General features: G+C 38.2%; 1 long non-coding RNA gene across 1 annotated transcript; it reads right to left on the bottom strand.

Moving 5' to 3' along the window:
• Positions 1–1662: 1662 nt before the first annotated feature.
• LOC110042143 (uncharacterized) lies at positions 1663–19552 on the bottom strand. The gene is made up of 4 exons (XR_002295861.2): positions 19482–19552; positions 19317–19369; positions 7564–7615; positions 1663–3284 (listed from the first exon to the last, which is right to left on the bottom strand). It is a non-coding gene; the product is annotated as an uncharacterized LOC110042143 (long non-coding RNA).
• Between the last annotated feature and the right edge of the window lie 313 nt (positions 19553–19865).

The following is a 19865-nucleotide window of genomic DNA, read 5'->3' as shown; positions in this document are numbered from 1 at the left end:
AATCCGGATTATCTTAATCGCATTCACATGCGTATTTTCTTCGCCACGGAGTCGAACCCTGCCTGACCAAAAAATGAGTGAAAATAAGAGGTACCATTTAAGATAAAATAAAAAAAAAGAACATATATAAAAATACTTAAATATGATAAAAGTTACGTGAAGCAAAACAAGTAAATAGCTACACAGAACAACCAACTTAATTTGACCGCGAAGCGAAATGGAAAATCTTGAAATTCTTCCGTGATGTATATACCACAAGAAGCAGGAACTTAAGGAACCATAAAAATATTGCCTTTCTTCCTTATTCACATGCGCATTTATGATATACCTCAAGGACCAGGAACTTAAAAAACCATAAAGTAACTTGCTTTCGTTCCTAATGCGCATGCGTATTTGTTTATGATATACCACAAGGAGCAGGAAGTTAAGGAACTATAAGACAGATTTCTTTTTCTGAACGTGGTGGTGGGGGTTACGTTAAAAACATTACTACACAGTACTAACACTACTACACACAAAAACTGACAGTTTTTGGACACAAAAAAAAAGTATTTTGGACAGTTTTCAGATACTACCATCCCAAACCCCGACCACCACCCTAAAAATTCAAATTCCCTACTATCAAACAAAATTTGCAATCCTTATGGTACTCAAGTATTAAATGCGCATGCGTAGTAATAATAGTGTGCTGGAAAGAAATAGGCCACTTTTTAATAGTAATTGAATCAAGAAAGGTCAATCTCGAAATGAGTGAAAAATCCAGATGGGATCCGTCCACCACACCCAACAGAAACGACGTCCATTTCAACTTCATATCGTTCTTATCCTTGTGGTACGCTTTTCACGAATACGCATGCGTATTGAAAGTGTGAGCCCTTGTGAGGACTCTTTCAATTCTCTGTTTACCTCTTTCGTTGTGGTATATTTTTAACAAATATTAATACGCATGCGTATTGAAACAGTACGAGCTGTTCAGGCAACGTCTTCAATTTGTATGGTAATCATACAGTTTCGGGTTCAATTTGGAATTAATTTGCACGAGTGAGCTTTTTTAAAAACTCACAAAGTGCTAATTGTTTCCAGATTGAACGAGAAAAACCGTTTGATTACTTATTAATAATATAAACATGAAACAAATTCGCGTGGAGGAAATGCCAGAAGATCTTTCTTGAAGCCATTTTTTCTCATTCCGGAAAAATTTTTCTCAAGTTTCCGCACTAAATTTTCGTCATCATTGCACGTGATACCATTGGCTTAGAAAATTTCGTAATCTTGAATTATGATGTGTAATTTGCACTGGTATTACACTTGAACTGCACTGCTCTCAGTCAATCAAAATCGAGTAATTTTTTCATGTACATTATGTTAACAATTGTATCCTTGTGGTAAATTCTTAACAAATCCGCATGCGTATTGTAACAGTGCGAACCTGCTTACTAATCTTTCAATCCATTTTGTTCATCCTAAAGATTCTTATACTTGTGATCTCTCACAAATGTGCAATCGTACTGAAAGAGTGAACCATCCTGACAACGTTTTATATCAAGACAAATCCGCCCATTCTCTAAAATATCTTTGGTGTTTCGAGATACTGCCCAAAACTGATCATTGTCTCTCATATCCCCACACAAGGAGAACAGAAGCAACTATAGAGGCAATGAATTAAATATCTTCAAGATTTTTATTTGAATCCATTACAAAGCGTTACCGGAGGCAACTTTGAAATAATTTAAAAGTGTACTTAAATTGCAAAGAATACGAATCTGTGCTCATAAAAAGTAGTTGTGATAAGGTGATACCGGATTTACTGTGACCAAAGAGTGGTGTATAGGTTTTTCATCCGTGAACGCAAAAAAAAAACCTAAACACCCAGTCAGACTCATTTGCACTTAAGTCTATGTTTGAACAAAACACCGGTAATTAACTTTACCATTGTTTATTTATTCGCATTCAACTATTTGACACAAGGTCCGGTAATACGGGCAACATATTTCTTCAACTTGTCTCGCAACATTGTTGCATTGCAAGTTGAAACCCTCTGTTGCACGTATTACCAGTACCACGTTTGTGACCAACTTGTCTCGCAGCGAAGTACAGTGTTGCAAGTCTGCGGAATTCTACACGTATAATTGGTCAGTCGTGTGTAAATAAAGATGGCTCCTTCTTTCATATAATTTAGCGTTTCGACGAACTTCCACTTCGACTTCTGGCCGTAATTTTATTCTTAATTTTCAGTGCCAGCGAAGTTCTCTCAGTATGAAGCTAGCCGAAAAGTTGTATTTTTGCGACAGTTCTTCCAAGCCTTTTGTCTTTTTTGCTGCTTGTTTTGAAGGGACAAACGACGTGTCCCAAAGACTATGATAGCCCTCGAGGTCTTTCTACAAGGCAAAATTATGACTTTCCGAGAGTTACTGGTCTACTTCTAATTCAGGCTCGTCTTCACCGTCCGCCATGTTTATTTTTTATTTCCCGCGCTTCGTGACAGCCAATTAGAAGCGTTGAATTCAAATTTGTTGCGAGACAAGTTGTAGCTTCAGTGGTAATACGAGCAGCAAAACAAAAATTTGTTGCAGAAAGTAGAATTCGAGTCTACTTTGCGCAACATGTTGCCTCAACCTGCAACACTGTATTTTGCTGCGAGACAAGTTGGTCACAAACGTGGTAATACGTGCAACAGAGGGTTTCAACTTACAATACAACAATGTTGCGAGACAAGTTGAAGAAAAATGATGCCCATATTACCAGACCTATAGTCATTGTTTATTTATTCACATGGAACAACTGACACTTTTTCGGTATATATTAACGTAATTTTGTTCTGTTTCTCCGCTTAAATTCTAGCGAGATGGTATGGAAGCGTTGTGTAATTTCGCTTATTTCTTTGTTTATCTTAAACAAATTTTATTGAAAAAGAAAAAGTTTGCGAAACATAAGCTGAATCAAATGGCAAACTGTTTGCCATTAGTAGCAAAATGTTTCCCAAGACGTTAACAGCAAACATCGCGCACTTTTCTAACTTAAAATCAAATCGTTACTGTCCTGTGCTTTGCTGCTGTTATGGACAAGGAGTAGAAATACTCCTAGAAACTGGCCCCGGCTGTTTCGGCCGCTTGGCTTGACACGGACTTTACTTCACATAAATTGTCAATTCTCAAAGAAACTTATAACTAGGAAGCTGAACTTTTAACGGGTATAAATATAAAGAAAACTATTTCGCCGAAGTTTAAACAGCACCAACTCAGATGATTCTCTCTGAAGTCGTCTTCCCGTACTCGTGTGATGACCTAAAAGAAAGGAGTTCCAAACATCAATACATAAATAAAAATAAAATAATAAATACTATTGAATTCCCAGTTACACAGCTTTTAGCTACAAATTGCGAATCTTTCAGCTAGAGATTCCAGAGCTTTGAGGGAGAAATTGCGCCGCTTTTACCCAGACAATAGGGAATTTACGCAAAACACGACGGCAACGGCAACGAGAACGTCACCAAACAAAAGGTTTAATAAGCAGAACAATGGCTGTGCACGTGCACTATAATTCTTGGTACATTTCTTTGCCGTCCTTTGTAAAACAGCAACGTGAAATGACCATATTCTGCTTTGTCTGGAGAACGTGAACCACAACGGCTAATTTTTCGTATTTCTATTTGGAACTGAACGCATTCGTAGCATATTCAGCCGGAGCAAGTTTCAATACCGACAGACACACTGGATAGTTCCAAATAAATGCGAAATTCCAAGGTAAAATAGAACCACATTTTTTACTTGGCGTCGTCCTCGCCGTCGCCGTCGCCGTCGCATATGCGTAAGGTCCCTAATAGGGAGCTTAAGAACCACGATGGCGACGCCGAGGACAACGTCGATTAAAAAATGAGTTTATATTTTACCCACGAACCTCGCGTTACCCTAAAGTCATTTACTTTGCTTATCACTGACAAAGCTATCACGAAACTGAATCCAGAACATATCGATAAATTCGAAATAAAGAATTTAAAAATTAGCCGTCGTGGTCCACGTTCTCTGGACAACGCAGAATTTGGTCATTTCACGTTGTTGTTTTGCAAAGGACGGCCAAGAAATGTACCAAGAATTATAACGCACGTGCACAGCCATTGTTCTCCTCATAAAACCTTTTGTTTAGCGACGTTGCCGTTGCCGTTGTGGTTTTCTTAAGCCTCCTATTGAACAGTCCTTAGCTGGTCAATTGCGTATCTTTTGTACATCTTCGGCTAAAAATTACACGGCTTCACCTATCAATTGCGTATCCTTCGGCTAGAAAGTGTACATTACTTGGCTATGAATTACACAACCTTAGCTGGAAATTGTATATCTTTTGCCAAGATAATGTACGTTTTTTGGCTAAAAAATGGCAGGATTTTCCTAGAAATCGCGTATCTTTTAGCAAGAAACTGCGCAGACTGAATTAGACAAGAAAATGGCTCAACGCTTAGCACTTTTTAAGTTGGAAACTGTTCAATTGCTAGTTAACAGCTACACAACGTCTTTGATTCAAACACTGCCAGTGCTGCACAAGATTTCGTAACTTTTAAATAGAAATTGTACAGCTGCGAATGGTGCAGTTTTTGGCAATGAACCTAGTGTGTTATACAAAAAAAAATTTCGTAGTTTTAGAAGACATTGCGCAATTTTGAGAACATTTTGTCAACTTTTACATGATTGAAATTGGCCGTAAGAAATTAGGTACCTTATATCTGAAAATGACGTATATTTTAGTGACCTTTTAGCCAGCATTGTGCATTTGGAGGAAATATAAATAAATAAATAAATAAATAAATAAATAAATATACATTTATATAGCACCATTTTCCACTAATTGTCCATGGCGCTTTACAATACTTTAAAATTAAAATCCTAAGTTTAAAATCCTAAAATTAAAATCCTAATCCTTTAAAAAACCTAAAATCCTAAATTCTAGAAGTTAATATCCTAAGAATTAAATACGCTATATAATACAATTAGGCTACAAATAAAAAGTAAAACTACAAATCAAATGCACGCTCAAAAAGATAAGTCTTAAGATTAGCCTTAAAAACTGCCTCTGATGATGAAAGTCTGATCTGGAGGGGTAGTTTGTTCCAGAGCCTTGGTGCCGCCACGGAAAAAGCCCTTTCACCATACGTTTTAAGATTTACTCTAGGCTCATCAAGCAACCTGTTGTTTGAAGATCTTAGTGTGCGACCAGAAATGTTAAATCGCAGTAGGTCTCTAATGTAATCAGGGGCCGGTCCATTCAGAGCTTTGTAAGTTAACAACAATATTTTGAAAATAATCCAAAAATGAACTGGCAACCAATGTAAGCTCCTTAGTATTGGTGTGATGTGTTCCTGCCTTCTAGTCAAGGTAACAAGACGAGCTGCTGAGTTCTGTACAAGCTGAAGTCTATTAATCAGATACTTTGGGAGACCGTACAGTAGGGCATTACAATAGTCCAAACGCGATGTTATGTAAGCGAGAACAATAGTCTCAGTAGTACTCTGGGATAGGTATCGCCTAATTTTAGCTATACTACGAATGCGGAAAAATGCGTTCTTGCAGGTTATTTTAACGTGTTCTTTGAAATCCAACACATTGATCAAATGCAACTCCTAAATTGCAGGTTATTTTAACGTGTTCTTTGAAATCCAAACACTGATCGAACGCAACTCATAAATTTCTGGCCTGTTTACTAGACTTGATAAATATCGTGCACCTTTTGGCAAGAAATTTCATAGGTTTCAGCATTAAGTGCGCAACTTTAAGCTGGAAACTGCTCAACTGCTCAGCTAAAAGCTGCCAGAAATTGCTCCGTTTTTAGGAAGTGATTGCGCACTTATTAACCAAACATTGTACAGCTTATAGCTAGCACCCGTACAAGTTAGAGTAAAAAAATTGCGCTGATTTTATCAAGAAATGACTTCAGCTTTTTGCATAGCTTTAACCTCTAAACTACACAATTGGGCCACTTGTAACAAGCATATTGCTAATAGAAATTGGACAACCTTAGCGCTGAAACTTTATAAGTTCATAGCTACATGTAGGGAAATTGTAATAATTTGCCGAAAATTGCCAGAGTTTACCAAGGAGTTTATTGCTTAAAGTTGCAGTAGACATAACTGGTCAGCAGTCACTGCCATTTCATTTGAAACAATCGGCCAATCAGAATTTGCTTTACGCAGTCTAAACATTCAGGTAGATTGAAATATCCACACAATATTGAAATCTCCACACAAAGCATCCTAAGAGCAATACAAACTTGAACTTACAGTCGAAAATCAGGAAAAAGTTTTAATAAATTATGTCAGATTACCCGATTAAACTGTAACGTAATTCCTTAGTATTGCATTCCCTAATGCGCACGATTTTCGCGTCATTAGCGCGCACATGAGCTCGTGCGCGCACAAAACGTAAGAGATTTCCCTCAAACTAAGCTCGATAGCCAAATAAATGCTCCTTTTCTCTCAAACGAGCACGGTGATCCCCGATTTTTTTTCAGGTATTTGCTAAGAACAGTGTAATAAAGAACATAGTTGAAGAAGAAACAAGTTTGATAGTAGAGCATGAATTTTTTTTGGAAAATAGTTCCGTACTGGGCGTATTTTGGCCAAGGCGAGGACTTCAAGCTAACCAAGGAACTGTCCGAAAAAGTGCAATATTCCCACAACCAGGCAATCAAAAATGGCTTAAATGAAGCAATACTGCTTATGTGAATAAAAGAAGCTTTACTTTCAAGATAAGATTTTGTATCTTTCAAGTAACCAAGACATAATTCTGTAAGCAGGTGATTCGAATTTTTAATGCGCAACCAGCAAAAATACCCCATTTAAGAGCCTGCTGACGCGTAAACAAGCACGGTACAACATGCCATTGTATTTGATGAACTTGATGTAACCTTGGAAACCAACCACATTTTGGGAGACATATTATTCTGAATTGTAAACATTCTCGTCCCCAGAGCCCACGATCCTTCTGCTGACGCGTAAACAAGCACGGTGACCCCATTTTTTTGATTGCATTTTTTGAACCTTGTTAGTATCTAAGTAACAGCTGCGACTTGATCTGAAATTTACCTGGACACAATTTGGTTAGCCTGCGCAGGCCAGAAGGATCGTGCGCTCTGGAGACGAGAATGAATTATAAATTAAATTTAACTAATAGAAATGCTAAGCTAAGTCATATGGCGATCAAATCCAAAGCTATTTCGCCTAAGGCATGGTAGTAGTTTCCACTCTAAATATTCCTGTAGCACTGAAGTGTTTGCCACACTGTACCTAAACATGGCTATCCATAATATAAAGCGATTATTTATGTTACACAGAGTCAAAATGTTTGAATAACAGTTCACACTTATCTGGCACCTATCAAGTTACTATGAGCTAGACCAGCCTTATTGGGTGGAGGATGGGAGGGTGACAATTCCGTCAAAGAGAATTGAAAAGATGTGGAAGAAAAGAGGTGAAAAACTGCCATGCAGGACCAGTGTGGTCTCGAAAAGTGTGTCCCACCAGATATTTGTATTGGTTTACCCCAGAGAGAGTCTCCAGAAACCTAAAGCAGAAGTTACCTTTTTTCTGATGGCATCAGGGAAAATGGGCCATCACACGTGAAACGTTAACCTATAAGGATGGGAAACAAAAGGAAATTAATTTAACACAGTGCTTTTTTAATAAAAAATTAAAAAGTGATGGTGCCTCTTTGTACAATGGTTCAGAAAACAGGCAATGAATATTGAAGGGACAACAATTTCATACAGGTCTTGCAGTCCTGCTTCTTTGGAACAATAACCAATAACCCTCTGACCAGGAGCTGGCTCATATTAACATGTACATCGTTTGAAGTGCCACAACATGTTTAATATAAAAACAACACAAGAGTAATGAGCAGATGAAGTAGCGATTACCACACATTTTCATCTCACCAGACATACTTAACTCGCTTCAAGGACATCAAATATTGCTGCACAGCGTTCAATTATTTGTTGTTCAAGGTCAATTAAGCCACAAAGTTAAACATGAAGTACAATGGACAAACAATACCCACAGAAAAGCTAGTAGCATGTTTAGCAAACTACGAAAGCTGTAAACAATTTCCCAACCTTCCTCTGCTAAGAGTGCAAGGTTGAGAAATAACAAGGCTTGGGTGTTCCTTTCATTTATATCATCAAAATCAAGTTAAAGGGTGCCTGTAATGGTGGGACATTGCCTGCTCTGTCAAACCTTCTGTAGCATTTGTCATGAACATCATACTGAACAGAAATTTTACTGATTCAAAGCTTCATGTATGGCAACCACATAAACTCGTTTGCTGGGTGGAACCAATCCCTTTCTACAGATAGGTCAGTTCTTACGACATTTTTGTTTCAAAGTGAATGATGAAATTTGAGTAACGGACCAACCCCTTTCTAGAGCAGATCTTATACCCATCTCCTGTACAAAGCTCAAGATCCATTCAGAACAAGGAGAAAGTCCGGCTTCTGAAACAAATTCTATATGTATAGAGATTTACCGTTGAAAATTGCATGAAAAAACATTCTACTATTTAAAAGCTAAGCCAACCACAATGGTGAACCATGAAATTCAAGCAACAAAGAAACAATTTGTAGGTAAGACCAGTCTTTGCTTCACAGATCAAGCAACTCAGGAAGCGATTTTGCTGGGTGGACCAACCCCTTTGTAGGTCAGGCCTTACATCCATCTCCTGTACAAAGCTCAAGATCCATTCACCACATGCAGACAGCCCTGGTCAGTAAAACAAATTATATCATCTGAGATTTACCGTTAAAAATTGCATCAAAAAAAAAATTCCCACAATATTTCAAAGCTCAGCCAATTGCAAAGGTGAACGATGAAGTTTGGGTAAATAAGAAAAAAAAGAAAAACAATTTAGATCTAGCAACAGTCTTTGCTTCACAGATCAAGAACTCAGGAAGAGATTTTGCTGGGACACTGGACCAACTCCTTTTTAGGTCAGACCTTACACCCATCTCTTGTATAATGCTCAAAATCCATTCACTGCAGGAAGATAGCACTGGTTTGGAAAAAATTCTACACGTACTGAGATTTACTGTTGAAAATTGCATGAAAAAAACCCTACTATTTCAAAACTAAGCCAATCGCAAAGGTGAACAATAAAAATTTGGGTAGCAAAGAAAAGAAACAATTTAGATCTAGGAAAAGTCTTTGCTTCACAGATCAAGAACTCAGGAAGAGATATTGCTGTGTGGACCAACCCCTTTCTAAGTCAGATCGCACACCCATCTCCTGTTCAAAGCTAAAAACCCATTCAGTGCAGGCAGATAGTCCTTGTTCCTAAAAATAAAATTATGTGTACTCAGATTCACTATTGAAAATTGCATGAAAAAAATTCCAAAAATCACAAAGGTAAACGATAAAGTTTGAGTAACAACGAAAAAAAAAAAAATTTAGTTCTAGGACCAGTCTTTGCTTCACAGATCAAGAACTCAGGAAGCGATTTTGCTGGGTGGACCAGCCCCTTTGTAGCTCAGATCTTACACCCATCTCCTCCCAGTGCTGGAAATAATTTTTCTTCTTTAACAGGACATGTGACCTTTCAAATCTTTATTTTGGTTGGACATCTTATCAATTTGGCCGGACGTTAATTTGCTTAATTGATTTGCATAAGTAATTAGCATAATAAAATTTATTAGCATACTGTAAAGATTTTCAATACAAATTGTTGAAATTTGATTTATTTATCAGTTATGAAGATTAGATGACTTTATCTACAAGATGACTGCACTGATCTTCCCTGGTTATCTCCTGATTATATGTCCTTCAAGCAAACCTAGTTTTCTATTGAATGCTACCATTAAATGACACAGTCAGCTTTGGGACCACGGTGACCTGAACACTAGTTTTCTCACTTTGAAAAAAGTTCATCTCCATTAACCCAAAATCAATGTACATCTAGAAATCCGCTTCAATCTTCGCAGTGTTTTGCTTGATTTTCAATTGTTTACTGAAAAGCCTGTTTTTGAGTGTGCTTTTGCTCATCCTATGATATTATTTTTATTATAATTTTATTTGGTTAAAAACAGTATGGATCGCATCTCTGTGATATGCAAGTTAGCTATGAAATGGTATCTAATGCGCATGTGCTCCAGCTGACTGTGTCCGAGCCCATCACTAGGAGTGTGCAACTACCCCAATTATTCCTGTCCCAGCCTTTTCACAGACCCATCTATTTTTAGTTTGAATTTAGTGCAAATTCAGACCACCGCAGAAACCTCAGTGACCAATCACAAGCATGGACTTTATAATTTCACTGGAAGATTAGGTCGACATGTCCACCTGAGGCCGCCATTTTTCTCCTTACCAATTCGCACTCATATAGACTGGAACTGACCTTTTTCCTGGGAAGAGAAGCCTATTAAGTATAGACCAGTCTGTTAAAATACCGTGACACGGGCTTAGTATGGGAGTTGCAGGCTCCTAGTGATGGGCTCCTGACCAAAGTATTCTCTAGGGTACATACATGAAGGGCTAACAGCATATCGCAATGTATGTAATGCATAATGGGGCGATTTCTGAAGAGTACTTTATTTGGCAAGCACAGGAAAGGTGACCAGGTCTTCTTTATGATATGGCAGGATCCCATAATGGGTTCCAGGATGTGGCTCAATCTGTCAGAGTCAAGGGCCCAAAATTAAAAAAAATTCTTGAGTAGCCATTTGGCAACTAAGTGATAAAAATCAAATACAAATTTTATTCAGAAAAGAACTCAATGCATAAAATCTGTAAAGAAAAAAATTTCCAAGACTCTTTCAGCCGCTAATTTTGTATGCATAGCGAATGTAATGTCTAAGATTCATGCATTCCAAGAGATACAATCAGTAGGCATACATGCCTTACTCAATGCTCAAGGGTTTGCAATGCATTATAGGGTGATTTCAAACACGATCAGCCATTTGCGATATGAGGGTGATGTGACGGAATCCTTTACAGCAAAGCAAAATGATAGATTGCTTTCTTTTCTTACATTGAATGTTATAGAATCAAAGATCTTTGACTATGTATTTCTCGAAGGGCATAATGTTTGAGAAAATAACCGTTATTGGTCATCAACACAGAGAAATGTAGTCACCATTATGGTAGCCCATGAATGCAGACGTATTTTTAGCTGTTGACTAAACCAGACGTTTTGGTCGATAAAGATGCAATTTCGGGCCTTCTAACAATGTATGTAACTAAATTTTATGGATGGACAATAATTGGTGTTGGTGAAATGTTCGGACATCATGTCCGATCATAATGTGAAATTGGCCGGACATATCCAATATTTGGTTGGACAATGGCCGGTGACCGACTGTTATTTCCAGCCCTACCTCCTATACAAAGCTCAAGATCAATTCAGCCCAGGCAGACAGTCCTTGTTACTGAATAAATTTTATATGTACTGAGATCAACTGTTGAAAATTGCATGAAAAATAACATCCACTGTTTCAAACCTAAGCCAATCATAAAGGTGAACAATGAAGTTTGAGTAACAAAGAAAACAAAACAACTTGGAGGTAGGACCAGTCTTTGCTTTACAGATCAAGAACTCAGCAGGAAGAGATTTTGTTGGGTGGACCAACCCCTTTCTAGGTCAGATCTTACACCCATCTCTTGTACAAAGCTCAAGGTTCATTCAGCAAAGCCAGACAGTCCTGGTTTGGAAACAAATTCTACACACACTAAGATTTACTGTTGAAATTGCATGAAAAAAAATTCTACTATTTCAAAGCTCAGCCAATTGTTAAGGTGAACAATGAAAATTATTAGGGTAACAAAGAAAAAAACAACAATTAAGATCTAGGAACAGTCTTCGCTTCACAAATCAAGAATTCAGGAAGAGATTTTGCTGGGTGAACCAACCCCTTTCTAGGTCAGATCTTACACCTATCTCCTGTACAAAGCTCAAGATTCATTCAGTGCAGGCAGACCGTCCTCGTTCCTAAAAAAAAATTTTATATCTACTGAGATTCACAGTTAAAAATTGCATGAAAAAAATTCCACTGTTTCAAACCTAAGCCAATCACAAAGGTGAACGATGAAGTTTGAGTAACAAAGAAAACAAAACAATTTGGAGGTAGGACCACTCTTTGCCTCACAGATTAAGAAGCTCAGGAAGAGATTTTGCTGGGTGAACCAAGCCATTTTGGATCATGTCTACTTATCTTGAACATCTGTCTGCCGAATATCAGTCGATACACTCGGCCGACATATCGACTGATACTCGGTCGATATGTCAGCTGACACTCGGCCGACACATCGACGGACATGCATGTCAGCCGACACTCAGCTGATACTTCATCGACACTCGGTCAACACTACACTCATTTGGTCGGCTCTTGTTGCTGACTTCTACCTTCTCTACTCAAATATTAAATAATCTTCTCTAGCCCAATGAGAGGGTCTTTTGGGGGCCCTCATCCGTTTTTCACTTTTCATACCAGCAACATTCTTCTATCTCAGACTGTTTTTTTCCAGCTATGCTTGTCCAGACCTCATGTTGCATTTATTTAGATATGTATTCAAAATGATGGCAGTTTGAGCTGCATCCTCGCTCTAACAACATTTAACGAATTGACGTCAGTTTGTTATGCACCTGTCCTCTTATTGATGATAAATTGTGTCATAACCTTGTCAAAGTGGCTGCGGAAACACAAGCTGCAGGCAATCGACTGATACACTACCGACAGTTGACAGATACACCACCGACTGTTGATTGCCACATGTCAGTGGAGGAGTCGGCCGAGTGTCGACCGACATACCGACCAATAGCGTCAACCGACGGTCTATAAACTTGGATAACATGTCGACCAACACCCGGCCGACTCTCAGTCGACATATCGACTGCGTATTAGCCAATATGTCGACCTACTGTCGGTCAATATATCGGACGATAATTTCACCCGATACTCGACCAACAGATGCCATAAGTACACACGATCCAATCCCCCCTTTCTATAGCTAGGTCAGATTTTACACCCATCTCCTGTACAAAGCTCAAGATCCATTCAAAGCAGGCAGACATTCCTTGTTCCTAAACAAATTCTACATGTACTAAGATTTACTGTTGAAAATTGGATGGAAAAAAATTCTACTATTTCAAAGTTAAGCCAATCACAAGTGAACGATGAAATTTGGGTAATAAAGACAAAGAAAATTCACATCTAGGAACGGTCTTTGCTTCACAGATCAAGAAACTCAGGAAGAGATTTTAATGCTGGGTGGACCCACCCCTTTTTCAGGTCAGATCTTACACCCATCTGCTACAGGTACAAAGCTCAAAATCCATTCATTGAACGCAGACATTCCTAATGCTCCTAAAAAAATTCTATATCAACTGAGGTCCACTGTTTATGAAAAAGAAAATTCTACTATTTCAAAGCTATGCCAATCGCAAAGGTGAACGATGAAATTTGGGTAACAAAAAGAGAAAAAACAATTTACATCTAGGAACAGGCTTTGCTTCGCAGATCAAGAACTCAGAAAGAGATTTTGCTGGGTGGACCAACCCCTATCTAGGTCAGATCTTACACTCATCTCCTGTACAAAGCTCAAGACCCATTCAGCACAGGCAGACAGTGCCTGTTCCTAAATAAAATCTTACATGTACTAAGATTCACTGTTGAAAGTTGCATGAAAAAATAATCCACTGATTAAAACCTAAGCCCAGTCACAAAGGTGAATGGTAAGGTTTGAGCAACAAAGAAAACAAAATAATATGGAGTTAGGACCAGTCTTTGCTTCACAGATCAAGAAGATTAGGAAGAGGTTTTGCTGGGTGGACCAACCCCTTTCTAGGTCAGATCTTACACCCATCTCCTGTAAAAAGCTCAAGATCCATTCAGCACAGGCAGACAGTCCTTGTTGCTAAATAAAATTTCATATGTACCAAGATCAACTGTTGAAAAAAAAATCCACTCTTTCAAACCTAAGCCAGTCACAGAGGTAAACAATGAGGTTTGAGTAACAAAGAAAACAACAAACAAGCTAGGACCAGTCTTTGCTTCACAGTTTGTTTCTCAAACTTTGTCAGTAACTTGTTTCAAAACTGTAACTTTGAGGTTGTTTGAATATGATTTTCTTGTTGAGACAGCCTAACATGTTCGTGAAATTTTCAAAATGATATGCTTTGACGGTGCTGTGTCATGCCAAAATTCAGTTCAATTTCATCAACCAAGTACATGATTTACATGTACCTGTCAACACAATTTTCCTGGTTAAAAGTATCCCTTAATCTAAGTTTTTATCGAAAATCTAGCTTGGGCAAAACAAAAAATGAAATTATAAAACACAACAATTGAGGGCATCTTGAAGACTAGGCACTTATTGTAAGCTAATTGCCTGACATTTTGACCTTTCACACTGTGATCATTATCTCCAACATTGATCCAGAAATGTTTGCCTGTAGGTCTAATTTTCAGTAAAATTGTCTTTAGGTCTCTGAGATCAGTTACTCTAATTGAAAATACACATAAGCCTGCAAATGAGCATTTTAAGCAGATTTTGGATAGGAAATCATACATTTGGTGGTTGGCGACTACAGACACTGCATGCAACAAAATATCAGATATTAAATCAGCATCAAGAAAAATCTTAGAGAAAACTAGTAGTATAAATATGGTAGTTGGCGAAATTTCTTACCTTAATTTAACCTATCTTTATAAAAAATTGGCTGAAATGGTAACATCGCTTGCAACCTTTATGTTGCATGTACAAATTTTTCTGGAAGTATTCCCTTCCCTGTGGGCATAGGGAGGGGATGTGGTGGTTTCAAATTGACTGATACAAATATGTACATTAGAGGTAAAAGTATTTCAAATAAATTAATTTCCAAAACATGTAGCAGTTTACACATAAGCTTAATTGCCATGTGTTGTCTCATTGACTGTGCAGCCATGGGCTGAGTGCGGTTCATGTTCTACCCGTGTTTTTTTTTTTTTCTGTCGGCGACCAGACGCAGCCCTCCATTCTGCCAACTTTGAATTACGCAATCTGTAATGTTCACTCGCCAAACCTTGTTTCTTCAGGGTCAACAAAAATCTCAGATTACAAAGTCACGCTGAACTCACTTTAGCGTTAATAGCTACCTCATATCAGCAGTAGTAAAATCTATTCCTTAACAATCCAGCTTCATCATATTAAAATTTCAACGAAATCGAACAAAACCAGAACTAAATATAATTAGATTTTTTTTTGTCACCTTGCTTCATTGCTCGAGTCAACAAAGGAAGCGACGGTTGCCCATAGCCACCGAAACACACGAACACAACACAAACCGACGTTTCAGTCAAAAAAGTCCAGGATTATTGGCTGAGAGCTGAAAATTGAAGAGGGACATCTTTTTCGAACTTTTGTCAGGTTATTTAAATGAAAAAATGACCTTGGCGGGCTCCAAAAGAGAACGAGACAAAAAAACAGAACGAGACAGTGAAAAGAACCAATAATTTATTCACTGCATGGCCTTCGTTATGTTCAAGTTAAAAAAAGCTTACTTCTGGATAATTTCAGCCTTACAAGCCAGCAACTGGTCCCAAATTACTTTCTGTATCCTTACAAATGTCCTGACTTCCATCTCACAAAGATTTGGCTGCAATTTTTTAGCAAATAAACATTTCGCCAACGGCAATCACCATTACGGTGGCTTGCATACTAATTCGCTAACTTTACAAAACCCTCCTGAGGGGGGGATATGACGAAAAGAGCTGAAAAATGATGGCCAGAAATAGGGTAATTTTCTCAGCTTCCGGTGTGTAGGGACTTTCATATTGGGAAGCCTGGATACTAGTTTCGCAGTTTGTAGGGACAAAATTTTTGCGGGAAAAATTGTAAATATGGCGGTCCTTCATGAATTGTCATAGTTTTAAAAACGTTTCATCAGAAATTCATCTTTGGAGGTAGAAGACCCTATGTAAAAGTTAAGAAAATACACATACCCGCTTTCAAGTTGTTGGCCATACAGAAAGAAATTCAAGAAATATGGAGAAAAGTGCAGAGTTTGACAAGGAAAATTGCGTGAAGTGGTTGGCAGATATCGGAGCTTCTTCTTCTGGTTCAAAACAAGAACTAACAATGAGGATAAATCGATTATCAAGATATCCAGGACTAGTCCAGAAACTCAAGACAAAGTCAGAAAAAGCTAACGTATTTCAGTTTAGTCTTGATTCCACGGATATTCCACCAGCCACAGCCAAGTGGAGGGCAGCCAACGACGATTTGCCCAAGATCAACAATAAAATGTTTACTCAGTATGTTTCCATGAAACGGGAAGGTAGTGCTGGTCAGCAGAAGAAAGCATTACAAATGTTTACAAGTAGAAAAACTGTCAATGTCAAAACTCTTGTCAACGAGCGAGTAGTCAGTTACGTGAAGGCTATGATAAAAAAGTCTTACGGGTCCATGCAACGCAACAGTTATTATGTTTGAAAATGGAATACCAACCAAAGCTCATTGTAGTTGTCCAGTAAGACTAAGTGGAATCTGTTGCCATGTATTAGCATTGCTTCTCTTCTTGAAACACTATCATGAAACTGGAGAGAAAATACAAGCCTTAACATGTACAGAACAACTCCAGAAATGACATAGGTCCTCACACAAGAGCTCTATACCAATGGTACCACTGAGGGAGTTAAACATTAAATCTGCCGTAAGAGTTGAAAACAAAGGAGGTACCATTCAAGTGGCTGATCCCCAAAATAGCATGATGAAACATGATGTTCAAAAAATGAGAGATGAAATGAAAAGTGGAATCATTAAAATTGAGGACACCGTTAAACCGTTTGAACATCATGAGTACACAGTACTGGTTGAATCCACTGAACAACCCCTGATTTTTCAGTGATACAGTTATCTGATATAGAACCTGGGTAGATATCACTAAAAAAAAAGACCCATCTCATGTGATGCAATTCCAATGAGGACTTTGCCTGTTATGGTGTTCTTGTAGGTAGAAAACATGAGAGAATTTAAATCAAGATTTGATACATGCTGAAATTTCAATTCAGTACAATCGAGGATCATGTCTGTGAGTCCATGGCCAGTCTTAACAAAAATGTCAGGCATCTTCTTTAGTAAAACCCAGCTTCAGGCTTAAGGTTAATACAAGTGAGGTTTGTCTCAAGGAAACTATCCAAGTAACAAATATGCACTGAATTGTGCTCTCTCCTACTTTAAGCATAAATTCCATCACACCCTGATGGAGAGAATGTCTACAGATAGTAAGCACTGCAAAGAGTTCTGTTGGTTTATCTAGAGATCTCTTCCTAGTACCTTTACAATCAGTATAGATGATGACATCACTGTGCGGCTGTACACAATTCCAGAGAATGAATGAAAGAATACCTTTATTTAAGTGTCAAACTAAAATAGCAGTAAATAACCACTACATGGGGACACTATAAATAAATTAAAATTAATAAAACTATTTACAATTGATAAAACGAGTATGAAATTAATGAGATTTACCTGTGCATGATTGTTGAGTGTGGCTTAGAACTACTTACAAATACATATAGACTTAGTAAAATACTAACGTGTCTATTACGTACGACATAAAATACAATCAGAACAATGAGCATCAGCCAGTAAGGAATTTAAATCAAGCTTTCTAATACGCTGCCTAAATACAGATAATGCAGGAAGGTCTTATATTTTTGGGTATTAGACTCCATAACTTTGGGCCAATGTATCTGATGGAATGCTTGCCATGTGTAGTAGTGCTAAATCTTTGCATGGCGAACTCCTTGTTTCTCAGTGAATATTTGGTGTCTGTCATATGGAGGAGGTCTGCAATATATTTCGGACAAATGTGTTTTTTTGTCTTGTACATAGAAACAGCCATATCCTGTAACTGTCTGTTACACAGGGTGCACAGATTAGCCATACTCAGTAATTTATCATTTTGAACTGTTCAACAGATAATCCACACAAGTACTGAAATGTATTTGGCTTCTTAATGAGATTGGAGTAGCTAAATTGCTCTTGTTGTAGCCTTTTTACAGCAATCTTCAGTTCCTCATTTTGTTTATATTTAGTATTTTGCTGGCTTTGTTCAATGTTTTGCAATTTAATTTTTAAACTGAGATTTTCAGTCCTCAGTTTTTTAACCATGTCTTGAGCATTGGTCAGCTGCTCGGTCAATAGCTGCTTGTCTTCTTCCAACGCACCCAAACGAGTAGAAAATTGTTGTTTAGATAACTTCCTTGACCTTTCAACAGTTGGCTAATCTCTTTCTGTTGGAGCTTCACTTTTTTTTTTAGATCCAGAAAAAGTTTCCTTTCGAGACTACTTACTTTCCATTTGGCAGGCTTTGTTGCTTTTCTCTCTAGCTGAGCTTTCGCCTATTTAAGCTTTTTTTCCAGTGTCACTAATTGAGACGCTGGGGCAGGGATGTCAGGAAAATCAGCACTCACGTTCTCTCTATATCCATGGCTCCAATGTTCCGCACATATATGGCCAGAATGCCAGGTTATACCCGTCGTTTCAAGAATCCTGGTGTAGGCAGCTTGAACCTCAGGGTCACAGGGCAAATGATAAAACGTGGTCGATTCCCCTTCAGAATTTCGCGTTCGTAAATTGTTGGTACAGAATGCTGAACAACAAAACCACTTCACCATTCTTTCCTGTCACACTGCTGCCATATTTGTTGTTATCCCTACAAACCGCGAGACTAGTACCCAGGCTTCCCAGTATGAAAGTCCCTAATGATCCCATATTGTGACATGTGCTGGAAGTAATTACGTCATTGGAGATTTCACAACGGCTACGACTGATGGTGCAAAAATACAGGTTGTGTTGATCAAGTGATGTAGTGTCTGCAGTAATCAATGAATCATCAAGGACTGCTCTGGAATGTGCATTGCATTGCGACTGTAGTGCTACCAAAACAGTTAACTTTTAAAAGCGCGGTTGTAAGATCTTAAAGATCTTCTTGTTCCAGATAAATTACTCTAAAAAATCTTGTTATGATTAAACAAAGACAAATAATTAATCTGAGATAAAATTATTCACCTTCTAAGGCTCCATATAGCCATTCTATTTATTTGATCTTGTCTGCTGTGTGTGTGTGTGGGGGGGGGGGGGGGGGCAACACTCGCGAGAATACTGAAGATACCGCCGGTGGGGGGGGGGGGGTGGCGACACACGAAAATACACATATAGCGGAAGGGGACATACATGATGATGTTTCATGCAGGACGAAGCTAACTTAGAAGCAAGCTGGAAGCCGATCAAAAGGGAAAGGAATACATAGTACTACTATTAATAATGTAAATAAATCAAATACATTTTGTTTGTCCAAAATGCTTACCGAGTTCAATCGCTCGCCAACAAAGTTCTCCTAACTCCAAGCGAAGTTCTTCCCTGAATAAATTACAACAAGTACACTAATAAAGAGAAAATCCTCCATACGAACAAAGCATGAAAGCACTAAAAGGAAAGGTACACAATACACAGTGAATAACAACTAATTAACCTTTTACTCTGCCTTTATTCCGCCTCGTTCAACAACATGGACGAACTGTTGTTGCAAAGAATGCTGGGAGTGTTCACTCATCTCGCCCGTTACCCGCGCGTGTTGGTGTAGTGACAATATTCGCGCATAATCCATATTTTGCCCGGGTGTGTGGCGGGAAGGGGGAGAATGGTTACTCCCAGAATAATTGGGTGGGGGTGTGCGGCCCGCTTCCCAAAACTCTTACTCAATTTAATAAAGACCAAATTCTGCTATTTTCCCTACCACATGACCTGACCAAAAATTCGAACCCTATTTATGACCTGACCCTTACTATATATACGAGAGAAATTGAAAAAGGTTCGAGTTATTAGGAGTTCGAGTTTTCGGGAGTTGAGAACAAAT

Source organism: Orbicella faveolata, unplaced genomic scaffold, assembly GCF_042242905.1.
Source record: "Orbicella faveolata isolate gen_17 unplaced genomic scaffold, um_ofav_v1 contig_26, whole genome shotgun sequence".
Lineage (NCBI taxonomy): Eukaryota > Metazoa > Cnidaria > Anthozoa > Scleractinia > Merulinidae > Orbicella > Orbicella faveolata.
The sequence above is the reverse complement of the archived record's forward strand: the minus strand, read 5'-3'. Positions and strand labels throughout refer to the sequence as shown.